The sequence below is a fragment of the Nestor notabilis genome, unplaced genomic scaffold (genome assembly GCF_000696875.1).
Source record: "Nestor notabilis isolate BGI_N333 unplaced genomic scaffold, ASM69687v1 scaffold4912, whole genome shotgun sequence".
In the NCBI taxonomy this organism is placed as follows: Eukaryota; Metazoa; Chordata; class Aves; order Psittaciformes; family Psittacidae; genus Nestor; species Nestor notabilis.
Window position 1 is genome coordinate 115,252 of NW_009919620.1, and position 15,021 is coordinate 130,272.

Genomic DNA, 15,021 nt, shown 5'->3' on the forward strand with positions numbered 1-15,021 from the left:
TCTGGACTGGATCTGGGCAGAAGGCTGCATTTCTATGAAGTTAGTAGTAGTACTCGAGATAGAGGTAATATCTGCTCTGGCGCAAGATTTGTCATTGCCATTTCCAACCTCACAGTCTTTTGACATTTGAACCATACCTGAATGGTACCTATGGCACCAGCGCTCTGCATTGTGTGGCCACTATGTCTTCAAACACCCCTGGGGACTTTTCTGTTGAGTTGTTGTGTGTCAGTCTGTCTAAAAAGAAACAAGCACCTTGGTCCCCTGGCATTTGTGACAGACTTTTTGAGGCAGGTCCTGTAACAATGAAGAATGACTGCAAGTGCCTCTGACTCCTTAGATAAAAAGAAGGGTCTAATCCCCCATCATTGCCTGTATAATTCAATGGATAGTACCGAAGACTATAGCATTTCTCCAAATGTGTATGACCAGCAACAAGATCTGATCAGTAACTTCAGGAAGAGTTTTCCTAGAGATATGTCTCTGCTGTAACCTACAGCAAGGGGAATAGGAAATCTCTCTCCACTCTTTTGGTACAGCACACCCATTACACAGCCCCAGACAGATGCATGTGATAGTACTGCACTAAAACTACGTACTACAGGCAAGGTGTCAGAGACAGGAAAGCAGTAGTGGAGTATAACAATTTCCATTTTCTGATCCTCTGGCAGATATACTGTCGGCACTGAATTTCCTTACCCAAGGAGGGGACCAACAACCAATATATTGTTGCCCTCCCAGAAAGGTGTCCTTTGGAGCAGAGCATGGCAGGAGCCAGCCTGTGCCCAACTGTCCTGCCACCATTCTGCCAGCAGAGTGTTTTAAATCGTAAGGTCTTAATGTGCTGTGTGCCCAGTCTCCCCTGCAAAGGCTTATAAACGATGCCATTTATAAGCACCATTTCATCAGGCATTTGTCCATCTGTGCTGGAATGTACATTTCAGTTCAGTTCAGTTTGGATCTGATGAGATTTATCAGTGATGCTGCACTAGTCCACGTAGTCTTTTGTAAGACCTTTGGTGTTGCCAGAACATTGCCAGGTTTACATTAAACCAACTCTCCCTTCATTCATTTCTTTGGTACCACAGCATTCTTCTATTTTAAAATATTCTATGATTTGCCTGGGTAGGAGTTTTATGGAAGCACATGCCCTTGTCTATTAGCTCTGTTTCAGCCTGAGGTGTTACGTTTTTCCTAGCACAGCTTTGGTCTCACTACAAAAAGACCTCACATATCCAACCCTAAAGGCTGCAGTATTTCAATGCTGATTGAAGTCGTTGTGTCTGTAACGCCATCCCTCCAAGCATCTGATGAAGGGTGCTAGCGTATACATAATTTTTGTAAACTGTACTCCAGTTAGGAAAAAAAAGACACTACATGGGAAGTGGTGGTGCTGTGAACTGGATTTATAACAGTTAAAGAACCAACAAGTGGACCGGTAATGTGACATGCCTACAAATTCAGATGCTAACTTCTCATGAGAGGGAGGACTTTCACTGAGTGCTGAAAACTGAATCTGGTTAGAGAAGAACTCCTAATTTTATCCCAGCCTAACAAAATATGTACTTTTGACAAACAAGGGGTTACTAGATTTGCCAAAGATGTAAAGAAAACCTGAGTTATTCTAGAAGCTTCAACATATAACTTAATGGTGAGTTTCAGCCTAACTCCAAATGAAGAATCTGGCCTAAATATCTAAAAAATCTACAAAGACAAGAGTAGTCTGCTCAGACTATGGATGCTATACTATGGACCCACAGCAGAGGCAGCCATTTAACAGTGCGATTCTGGGAACCACAAAGTGACATTCCCTGCCTTGGGATGCCCAAGTAGATTGAAATACATTGGCTCTTGACTCCCTCTAAGCATTCAAAAAAATTGGGGGATCTCAATTACATTCCTCTATAAGGAAAACAAACAAACAAACAAAAGCATAAAGCAAGTACATTTGGACTGAGTTGCAATTTTGTTTCAATAGGGAACAGAGCAAAGTATGGTTTGGCTGCAAATAAATCCTAATTGCTCTTAACAGCATCCTGCAAAGCTGCTAAGGATCTATACATGGACAGCAGGATCAATATAAGCTAAACTTGCATTTCATAGCTGGAATCAGAGCCACTTCATACTGACAAAATAATAAAACAGCAAAAGAACAATGAAACACACTGGCACATGTGTACATTTTCTAAACCCACACATAATGAAGGCTTTAGCAATGCAGAACTCAACCTCCCAGCTCAAAGTTTTATTGGCCATTATCTCCCTGGATTTGGAGCAATGGCTCTGAATGCAGTAAAAGACATTCATTTTTCAGAATGTTTCCCCACATAACTGACAAATTTATTATTGTTATAAAAAAGGATGCAATTTTGAAATCCTCAGACTGACTTGTAATGGTGCCAAATACGTTTCTCTTTTCATTAGCATTCAGAGATCACTATGCCCAAACCACCCTCCTCTACTTCCACTCACATAGATGCAGCTGATGTTGGATCACCAGCCATCTCAGTTCTGGTCCAAAGTAACAGCTAAGGACCAGAGCAATCAGATATACTGAGAGGTTGTTTCCAAATTAGAATGGAAACTGCTAGACATCCCCAACATAGCCTCCCACTGGCCTATTTCAGTAGGGTGTGAACTCTGTGAAAATCTTGAGGCTACCCCACCTCCCTGGCTGAGAATTACAGACACTTGTCTCAGTTTGTAGATTGGGTGCAAAAGTAGATGTATTCAGAAATTAAAATAATGATCAAAGAAGTCGCAAGTGTTACCTAGAGCTCCTGAATGTGTGTATTCTTCAACAGGCTTTGCACATCTTCACCTCGAACGAAATGGCAAGCACATGTTCCAGGTGGTAACTGCCTGAAGAGGTCACAGACAAACAAAAAAACCCAAAACAATGGAGAAATTAAAAGAGCATCAGTGTACTTGGCTAGCCAAATTTTGCTTACCCCAGGGAGAAATACTGTCCTCCCTTCATATTGTAATCCTGGTGAAGAGAGCAGGAACTTGGAGCCAGAGACCCCTGCTTTCTCCTGGGGCTGTTCAGCTCTTTGGACCTCAGCCCAACAACCCAGATCTCAACATCACATTATCCTGAAAATATCTTTGTTATCTTGTCTCTCTCTTTCATGAAGTCATTTTAGGACTGTTACAAAACAAAAACATAGTTCCCCTCAGCCAGACATGCCTAAACTTCCCATCTGGAAGAAGACTTCTTCAGGAAGGCTGGACCCATTTCCTTCTCTGACTTTGCTGATTCTGTTAGCCCCTTGACCAGCTCTTGCATCAGTTGTATCCCTGTCGTCTGGGATAGCCAGACTTCAGCAGGCAATGGTATCCCAGCAAATGCCATTAATCCAGCCACATCCACACTTCACATTTTACCATACACAGCCTGAAGTAATAATCTGTGGTCTTTATGTATACTTATCTTCTTATCCACTTTCATTGTAGTTCTCTTTTTTTGCTTTCTTTGTCATACTCAGACCTAGACCCAGTGAGCTAGGGTTGGATAATTCTCCTCTCACCACAACCAGCTAGGAGTTTGATCTAGCCTAAATCAAATCAGTTGTCTATAATTTCTCTGCAGTAAATGGAGAGAGACAGCTTCAGAGGGTTGTTCATCCCACTGTACTCAGAGAGCAGGAGATTGAGCAGCACACTCTAAGACGAGAAGCTGAACATTCAGATGGCTACAGTTTGGCAGTGCCACCCTTAGAGCATGAATAATAAAGATCGGAAAGACAGACACTGACTGACCAATGGAGAGCTTCACTCCTCTGGAAACCCAGATGACTCCTTCTTTACATTATCACCTTCAAGCTGAGGGGTGGGCATGGTGATATCTGGTGTCCCCAGGAGGTTGTGAAGACCATAAAGGGCATATTCTGCATTGGTCTGTGGAGCTGACTTCAGTTCCGTGCAACACCGTCTCAGTGTTAGGTTACCATTTGGGTCAACAGCCAAAAAATGGTTCTTTCAAACTTCTAAGACTGCATCAAGGTTAAACCTAGTTCTCCAGGATCCACATCAGCCTCCATTTAAAGCAAGGAAAACAAAGGAAACTGTTCCTTTGAAATTACTAATGACTGAAGCCTTTTAATTCTTTTTCTGTTTGCCATTAATTTCTGCCCCTGTGAGCCTCAGAGCTTGCTGCTTTATCTTCTAAGCCTCAGAAGCCTTGTTTCCCTCAAGGACACCTTAGATGTATGAATATTTCTTTCTTTGTTCACTATGTCCTTGCAATTTTTTTTTTTCAGAATCAGGAAGTCATTACAGCACCAGTTGATTCTCTCTCCTTGCTAAGTGAACCTTGATTTTGGAAAGTGTTTTCTGTATGCAGGGAATCTTTTCTTAATCATTTCCCAAGTAATACAGAATTCCTATTGTAAGAAGGAAATCTCTATATATTCTTACAAAACATAACATTAATAACAAGAGGTAAATCTAGATTGATCTTCCCACCCCAATCTTCAAAACAACAACACAAATTATATATTATCTTTATTCAGTGTCTCCTTTGTAAATTAACAAATTCACCTTTTCTTGAGCCTGATTCTCCTTAATAGTCTCATATATACTTTCCTTTTTGCCTCAATTCTTCTCTCTTTTCTCATTATCATTATGAGTCCATTCTTACCAGGCATGTAAATGGGAATCTTGAAGACTTTACTAATGCCCACATCTATAGTCGCATTTTTCCTTTATATCCTTCCTTATGAGTCTAAGAAATGCACAGTCAAGTCAGAGACTTTATTGACAGCAAGTCTTACTTATAAACACAAAAGAATTCAGTCTCTTCTCCTGATTTCTAAACACATATTTTTTCAGTTTTGGATACATCCTGATAATAAAGTTAAAAGTTATTTCAGGTCTCTCAGTTCTCCTTGCCAATTTGTACAGCTTTTCAGGCAGACATTGTCCAAAATACTCAAAAGAGAACCAGCCCTTAGTGGGCTCCTAATGTCGCCAGAGAGTTGGAGGGAGAGTGTCCATGGCAGGGGGAGGGGGCAAGTGGGGAGAAAAAGAAGAGAAACTAAGAAATTCATAAATATTCCATTTATCCCTGGCTTAAAAGCCCACCCTGCATATTGTTCCACATGACAAGCCCAAACCTGCTTCTAGGGAATTCGGTGACAGCCAAGGATCAGGGTCCATTCCAGTTAAGTATTTTACACCCTTACAGGGATACTTGAAATATCAGCAAACATGTAAGTTTCCAGTTTCTTTAAGCACACAAATGGCTGTGCTCTTTTAGAGTATAAATATTTAAAAACTGTTGATTCTTGCACCTCGGACTTACCTTTGTTGTCTTCAGAAGCCAAAATACAACAATCATTACCTGTAGTTATTTAATCTATTTAAAAACTCATCAGCTTCTCTAGACAATATAGGTTCTCACATGGATGAAGCTATAGACATCCTTTAGGTATTCTTGTGCTGGTTCTCGGAGTCAATTCTTTTGTATTTATAAGTAGGACTTGCTGTCAATAAAGATGTGCAGCCTCTAACGTTTGACTGTGCAGGTCAGACTCAGAAGGCACAAAATGAGCAGCATCCTAGATCTGAGACCTGTCCTGGTCTTCCTGATACACCAAGGCACAGCAAGGCAGTGGAATCTGCATGAAAAGTCCTCACACAAAAGGATCCTCATGACAAAACCAGCAGGAGATAAAACCAGGAAGAGAAGCTCACTCCTTTGGCTCTTCCTCCAGCAGAGTACATTTCAGAAGCACAGGCCAAAGCCCAGCCTGAGGTTTAGCTAGGAAGGCCACGGACAAATGTTTGACAGTTTGTGACATATGTAGGGCAACCTCTGAAAACTACAAAGCTCTTCTTCAGGATGAAAAAACCCAAAAAACTCTCAAGGCCTACATTACATCTCAAGGCCTAGATTTCATTCAAGGAAGAAAAACCATCAAACAAAGGAAACCACCACAAAACTTTTTAAACAACTTTTCAAACAATTTTTCAAAGTCTGAATTTCCAAATATTTCATGAAAAAAAAACCCTATAAATATTTCATGTGAGTGTTTTTTTGAAAGCCCCAAAGAACTGTTTGGGTAAAATCACTACATTTTTGACTTTTAAATAAATGAATGGGATATATCTGAAAGGAAAATGTCAACAGAGCCAATATATGTTTCTGTAAAACATTTCAATTTATCACATGAACACTACAACAGAAAGTTTTCCACCAGGTACATATACAAGCAGGCATCAGGAAAAGGAATTTTCTGTAGCACAATTCAGATTATTATTTAATGGGAAAAAAAGTACTATGAACTTAGAAATAACAGTCAGACACACACTTTTCACCAAAAGGCAGCAAAAACTAGGTCACATGCTCTTAAAAAATTTTTTACTCTCTAAAAAAAACGGTGCCTTCTCCTGAGTATTCTTTGAGGTGACAAGGAGGTGCAGGAAGGTTACTGCTTTCCTGACAAGCTGGCCTCAATCCTGAGTCCACATAATTTACAAAAGCTGAGTCTCACAGCCCAAAAAAGAATGCATAGCAAATAAAGGCTGAACACCTCATCTTGCCCTCTCCAGGAGCTTTCATTCCAAATCACAACATCAGTATTAAGTCAAAAGTTGTGAGAGACAAATTCACATCCATTTCAAAGACTTCTAGACAGAAAGGTTGTGGAGGAAATTGCCAACCCTGAAAAAGAAGCAGCCTATATGAAATTAAATTAAAAAAAAAAAAAAGAAAAGAGAGAGCTCAATGTATTGCACTCTGCACTTTGCCAGAACAAATTACTAAACATAAGACCCTTCCTTCACACCAACCACAACCACTCTATTGATAAAAAACCCCAGGAAGATAACTAAGTCATCTCACAAAAGAGGAAAGAAAGAAAACCAGTGAGATTTAGAACAGCATTTGCCCAAAACATTATTTTTTTTTAAATATTTCCATACAGCTACAAGGAATTCACTTCATAGAGCTTTACTTCGTTTTTGTGGGCAAATGTTTGTAAACCAGAGAAAAAAATAGCCAGCAACAGTCCCTTGCAGAACTGAACTCTTTAGTTGTATACTACATGATCCTTGCTACCATGTGGAAGTGATGTCCATATGGTTAGCTGGGTTCGCAACACAATAAATCACAGATTTTTAGTACCTGAATCAAGCCTGTGGCTTCCCTGTCCTCTGTCTAGTCATCCATCTCTCTGTGATTTATAGGATAACGCATCACAATTCTACAGGTAAATCCAAGTAATAGCAGTTTATAAATCAGCCTGGTAAAGTTTCTCTCCTTTTTGCTCTAAACGAGCTGCCTACCCTAAAGTCAAATAATTGGTAGTTTTTAAGTTTCCTCTTCTCCCTATCCTACCAACACTGAAATAAATGGTCTGTGACAAAGGATACAGGGAATTTTCAGGTCTTGCAGGGAGCAGAAAGGACTTAGTTGAAATCTTCAGGCTTCAATTTAGCGTCATGAGGTTATTTAACTTTTTCTAGGATTTTATGGTCACTTTTTAACTCTAAAAATTAGGATTTCTAACTAAAGCATTTGTCTTTGTGAACAGATAAAACCAGTTCCAACATATTTTCCAAATCTGTCTGAAATAGTTCTCAACTACTTCTACTGAGTTGCGCTCTACGAAAATCCACGTAGCTTATAAACCATACAACTGGCAAAGCAACAGCCCAAGTAACACACATAATCTACACCAACCACAGCACCATGCAGTCCCTGAGTGACTGGGCATGTTTGCATGCACATACACCCACAGGACAAAAGTACTCCAGCATCAATACTCTTTCCATACAGACCACATATGAATGCATGGCTGGTGACTAACACACAGTGGCCACTTGTTTTCTCTTTCAGAGCCCTCCTGAGAAATGCCTGTGTGATGGTGCTGGTCAGGGTGCCTCAGGAGCTCAGGGCACCCTGAGTGGAGCACCCAAAGAGAGCTGGTCACCTTCCTCTCTCAATGGATGCTGCCTGTTCCATAAATCTGCAAGACCTTGCTGCACACGAGTTAAAACAAAGCTGTCATGTCCCCTAATTGGGGCCCCCAAGGAAAAGGTACAGAGGACTCAAGAGCTACAGGGCCATGGAGAGACATTCTTCAGTTGCTTCTCACACAGCCAGCCCTTCAGTAGGACTGTAATGCCCAGAAGAGACCTACAAGTACAGCACCCAAGAAGAGGATCGAAATGTTGCCCAAGGCAGGGTATTTAGTGAGATACAAGGTCAGCTAAAATCAGCAGTAGTAAATGGTATTGAATGGGAGAAGTTTCAGCTTGATACTCAGCCTATGAAGGAATTCAGGGAAAGATGGCAGAGTTCAAACAGTGAACATACATAAAAAAGCTCAACCACCAATTCGGGAAAACCAGAGATGGGACAACTGAGATGCAGGTTTCTGCAACTCTTAGAGCAGATAAAATCTTTTTGCTTGCATTTTTAGCTTGAGCCCTCACTTACACAAGTTCTCAAAGACATTTCTGTGGCAGCTTTTCCCCAAATGAAAGCTGAGTAAGAATTTGGCCTAGACAAATTTGCAATTAAAAGAGCAATGAAACCACAATAGGAGAAACTGCTTTTTAAAGGATTGACAAGAAGCATTGATAACTATAACCAAGGAAAGAAAGATCATTCAAATATACTTGATAAAAATCAAATATAATTCCAGCTGTTGCCATTTCAGTGCAACGTGGTCCAGTACTCCCAGAAAAGTCCACATGAATTCAATCCATATGTCATTAACATGCCCTGAGGGTGGAACTTGGAGCAAATGTGTCTCATAAACGTTATACCTTCTCCGACTGTCTCTGCACTGGATATACAAAATGCTTTATATTTAAAAGAAGTTTAATAAAATAAATATGAATCTGCCTCTAACTCTTAAACTAGAAGTCAACTATTTGTCAGACACATAGACCTTGTTCTAGAATGTAAAGATAACCTTATGATAAGAGGACAGTTTCCTTACTACCAAATTATTTAGGAGTTCCCTCTACTTTCTTCCTGGGTCCTTTAGACACCATGCCAACCCGAGCATGCTGGGCACAGGCAGAACTCAGCTTCAGAGCTCAGAATTTTTATCTGGAAGGAGCTGAGTAATTTTGTTCAGAGCAAAGACTTGTTTCACCAATACAGGACCAGTAACAATAGCATTGAAAAAGTAGCTTTATTTAGATTATCAGTTAAGGGATTAATTTTGCCCTGAGCTACATCACTGCTTCTAGAGGAAAATTTTGACTGGTGCTGCCTTTTACTGACATGAAGAAATCTGAGACTACCTGATCACACAAAGCGCTGGGTACCATCAAATACAACAGAAGGAATTAAGGAGTAGGCTGTTCGTAAGATCAGGCTCCCCACAGCTATGCATGTCTCCCTGGCTTACGGTCAAATGAAATTTTGTAAGTGGAAGTTCCATTAGAATCCTGCTTTTTCCTTGTTTCTGCTGCAAGGCTTATTGCTCAAGGGATCAACAAATCCAGTCAGCAGATCCACTGCAAACCTGGTTAGCACTGCAGCAACCATTATGAATCAGATGAAATTTTCACTGGAAATTTCGATCACATTTCCAAGACTTGTGGAAGAAGCTACAGGCATCTATTTACAACGTTCAAATTTGCATTCTAATGAGCCAACTTCACCACTGTGGATTTTTTGTTTATATCTTTAGATTTGGACTGGAGTTCACAGAGATCACCCTCATTGAAGCCAGGCAGCCAGACTGCTAGAACCAGAAATGAGAACAGGCTTCAGTGATGACACAACACAACTGAATCTTGACCTCAGGGCAACAAAATTTTCTGGTATAGCTACAGATTTGTGAAATGAGCAATTACACAAGAGTTCTCGGAATTCAGGGGAGGTTAAAGGGAAAACACAGAGGTATCTTCCAGAAATACATCAACCCTGTACCCTTGCTGGGATGCCAAAAAAGAACTTTGGCATCAGCTAATATCCTCTTGTGCAACTGGGCTAAGACTTCTTAATTTCTTCATCATCCATTGAGGGCTTTGCCCTTTAGGATCTGGGGGAAGGAGACTGTGGATAGGTGCGAGTATGTGTGTGTGAGGAAGGTAGGGATCATTTCCAAGAAAGAGAGAAGTGTTTGCTGGATTTGCTTTTTTAAAAAATCAAGTAATATTTCCTCTTCCAATAGTTACAGTTCTCTCTGCCTGTTTTTATCATATCAGCAGAGTACTGAAATACCACCACTTCGGCATTGAAATTCTCTTCAGAATGGAGAGGTGATGGTGAGTGTGTTGCCCATGATTTCAGTTCACTCCTTTGAATGCTTCTTATTCCAAGCTCCATTATCCATTTAGTTTTGAGTATTTCTGCTTCCTGCATTCCCTCCTATGTCTGCAAAAATAAGTATCTTCAGATGTAAGACACGTCAAGAAAGTTGTGTGTATGTAAAGCACAGGTTTGCTCAGGTTTTGGGGTGTCTAAATATTGGCTAAAAACAAAATTGGAAGTCACCTTCAAGTCACCAAGCAGCTCAGACTCATAATTTTATCAGTCTCTGTCATGGCGTTTCACCACTGACAGAATGAAGAGTCCAGCTCTCTCCAGCTGCTGCTCATACAGACGTTTCATATCTTTGAAGAGTCTGGTCTTCAAAGGTATGAAATGTCTCCATACTTTCCCTGTTCCTCCCTAAAGACTCCTTCTGGGAGCCCTACAAGCTATTACATGAGTATTTCTCTCACCAGTTCCAATGTTTCTCTGGGGCAGTTTTCCTGAGTCCTGCATCACTGGTGTGTAGCAAGTCCTAACAGCTACCGTTCAGGCAAGGACACATTTGAAGACTGTATCCCTTCAATTACGCTATTTTAGAGCAGGCAGAGACAGTGTAATATCATAGATCCCCCACATGCGATAAGGTAGATTAACTGACCTGAGCTACTCTTTTTCTTGGCTTCTAGTCAAACTCTGGCTCTGCTCATTTCAGCAATCTTTTGAGCTGCAGCTACCTCAAAGGATGTCTTGCTGGCAGCAAACTCCTCTCCAGATTACACCTGAAGTCTGGTTCTCCATTTTCCATCACTAAGAAGATCCTTTGAATCACTCAGTCTCCTCTGGAGGGTTTCGGGCACTGGATGTTCTGAACAGAGAAATTTCAAAAGACACATAGAAATAAGGAAGTGCTGATTTACGGGTACTCTACAGCAGGAATAGTGGGAGTATTTCTTTAGCACACTACTGAAATGTCTCTCTCTTGCTTCAGGATGAACATATTATGAGCCCATGAGTATGTTGGAAATTCCTTCCTGATCTCCAGGGCTGTGGCTATCTGCTCACTGCTCCGCTACAAGCCACACATTTTTCCCGGATGTCATTAGTTTGCGGAAGACCCTTTTCTCACCCCTGATTCCTGTGAGATCAAGTCCCAGTCCAGGCTGTTTCTATAGACCCTTATCCTAAAAAAGGTCCTCTGGGGAAGTGAATGCACAGTTTGGATTTCAAAGAGCCTGATTTAGGACATTCCATTGCCATATATCTAATGTTCTTGATATCTTGGTGTAATTTAAAAGTAAATGTATATCGAATGAATAAAAACACAACAACAAAAAAAAAAAAGGATCTGTCATACGTAAGTATTTTCATACCCTCTACTTGAAATCCAAGCAATTTTTGTTTTTCCAAGAAATACACAGTATTTAGCTTTTCTTTGAAGTTCAAACAAAAGCATTAGAAATAACAGAAATATTCCCTGTGGAATTAATATTTCAGTTCCTAAGAAACCCAGGTTTTAAGTTTTGTATCTCTGTTTTGCTTTGTTTTCTAATAAGACCAGATACTATTTTGGTAAGATACTGGATAATAAATAACTTTTGCCAAAATAAATTATTGATATAACAGTAGTCGAGCAATTGATAATGATTGTGAGGCCTTTTGAAGGTAACTGAATTTTATATAGTAATCTCTAAAGAAAGATAACAAAGAAAGATAACAGATAATCTCTGTCAAAAATAACAAGCATTTTTATTTCTTTAACTGTTCAATTTTCCAGAAATACTGCCAAATTGTCATTACCCGGTTCTTCAGAATTAGTATAAACAAGCTTTTATAAAAACCTCTAGACTATAGAAATATTTCCTTTCATGTTCTCACAAACAGAACTTGAATTAATGAAGTGAAATACTCCTTTTTACCAGTTCCTATTTTAATAGAGATCTTTTCAAATGGGCATCATTCTTTCAAATTAAGCTTATTTTTCCATTTCTCATTTTTATATGTATGAATGTATAAAAAGGATTGAGCAGAGAAAAAGCAAGCGAAAATGTGATTTAAAATAATTTTTCAAATAAAAAAAATTTTTAAGAATTTTTTTTTGTTACTTATTTTCAATACAAATACCTGATGATATATCAAGGAAAACTTTTTAAAATAACCTCTTCTCTCTTTAATAATAGAAAAAGAGGTGTAGTCCAGCACATTGCACAGAAGAGCATGAAATATTTTCACTTCACCCTGTCAAATGCTTTTTCAAATTCTTTGTTGGCCATCACTGTAAGTGTCTCCTTAATGTAGGGTAAGCTATGCCAAATAAAGTTCTACCCGGTAATAGCAAGAATATTAAAGCCAGTGACACGCACACTGCTCTGCTTCAACTATACAACAGAGGACAAGAGGGCTCTGACATGTGGCACATTAGAACTGAGATGGATTCACATGAAGGAACGCAGCGACATACTATATTAAGGAGGGCATTTTAGGAAGATACCTAGAATCTGCCAAAAATGAGAATGTAAATTAAAGAAACAAAGTCACCAAGAAAGCTACCTGGTCAGAAGCTAGGGTAGCAGGTGGTGTGAGAGGTTAAGAGGGAGGATATGAGAAGGTATGGGGACTTTCTGCTTACGCTAGCACCAGCAACACCTAGTCCCACATGTAATTGTTAAGGATTACATTTGCTCTTGGAAGTACAGTCGCTTCTGAAAAAAGACCAATATGCCTTTTGAATCGCATGGTTTAGTAAGAGTTGCGGAAAGCCTGTTATAGCTACAGCTGTGGTTAATGTTGCACAATCACCACTCCAAACAGACGTGCGAAGTGTGCAAAGGTACCTGTGCTCTGGAGAGGCATAGCAGCACCAGTAACAGTAATTGAGTCCTTAATGGGGTGCTGCCCAAGAGGACTTGACAAATGGTACTTCAAAATTAATGTTTAATACACAAGTTTCCACAGAATTCCAAAAATCCTGAGCCACCTCTTTTCACCACCCGCTTGCTTTTTTACAGCCTTTGGAGCCAAACAACTTTTCTGCCTATCTGAGTTTTTATAAAAACGACTATTGATCAGAAGAGGTGGTAGAGGTCTGGGGTTTCTTCTTTCAGCAAACTATTACAGTAATTTTTCTCCAGCTGTGCAGTACGGTAATATTAAGCAATGCATTCTTGCACATTGTGATGGTTGCTTTTTTGCCTAATCTTTGAATTTTCTTCACTAAAGGGCCAAGAGATGCAATTTCTTTAAAGACAACTGTTTCCATATAACACAATATCATCTGCTCAACCAAAGACCTTGCCCTACAAGGCTCGACTTAACAAGCACCATTTGTATGAATCATCTGGAGGCTCTTAGTAACAGATCATAATAACAGATTTATCCTGTGACTATTGGTCTAAAATGTATTTACACGAGATGTGAGAAAGAGAATGCCAATCTGACCTATTACATAAACATATTTTCCTCATGTGGACCTCCAAGTGTGATTGTTATTGCCATTACAGCCAGCGCTTTTCAAAAGAAGTGTTTGAAGAAGCACTTCAGTGGTCAGCATTGGGACTTCGGGCTGTTATCTTACTATCAGAGTAATAATTGATCTAATGGTGCTCTCCTAGCTAGCTACAACTTTCTGGAAAAACAAGAAATGCTCTTGTTAGACTTCACACAAGAAGAAAAATTGAACAGGATATGCTCAGGCACCTCAGTTGTAAAATTGATAAATGGCAATAAATGTGTTTCTAAATTTGTCTCCTCAGAGAAAATTTCTCTACTTTAAATCTGCTTCTCTCAAAATGATTTATACCCTTCATCTTCAATGATGCCAAGATCTTTAAAAGATCAGAGACTTGAATTAGAAACTAGCCAGCATTGAATAGTGGCTATTCTACAGGGCAATGCTGCATGATAATTGTCTGGAGATATACTCAGACCTTCCATGGTTTGTATTACTTAGAGATATGCTGCCATAGTGGAACAAGAGTTTGAGAAGGACAGTAATTGTTCGGGGGTTTTTTTCAGTGGTGAGTAAATGCTGGGATTGCAAAGATATGCTTTGGAACAAGTACAGGGCATTTGCCTCTAACTTGTTCCAGAAGCACTGCAATCCATCTTCACATCTCTCATCCCCTGGAACTAACTTGCATTCCAGATATAACCAGGATTCTTTATGCAAGCTATTCATATGAGATTACCAGAAAGTTCTCCAGAACAAGCTCTGTTATTAAAATACATTAAATTGGTCATCAGAATCTCTTTCAGGGAAATGACAATTCTGACAAAATCATCATCAAGGTTTCTCGGAGATTTCTTGACTTCTGGAGCAGCAGTTATTTGATGATTTTCAGAGAACTCATCCAAGACATGAGTGCAGCAGAACAGGAGCTTTACCTTGAGTCTCCCTCACAAGTACTGTAGTCCAACAAGCCATTCTTTATCCGAGGAAAAGCATAAGGGATGCTGGTTTCTCCTCTGCCCCTATAAGAAGCATCATCATTGCAAGTGAACTGAAGGCACTGAAATGAAAAACACTTTTTTTGTCCATCAATGACATTTAAATATTCAATCAGTGTTAAGTACAGATATGACTCAAAGACTGCCAATACAATGAGTTTCTTGTGAAAGTTTAAAGCAAAGAACTTGGAATACCTCAGGTTTCAAGAAAGTTTCATATTAAGGACATTCAGATCACCAATTCCTAGTAATTAGACTCCTTGAGAATGACACCTGGGCTTGAGTGGTGTGACCTAAAGTAGATCTGGATACAAAAGGATGAGATCCTGATATACTGGAGGACAGAAATCCCT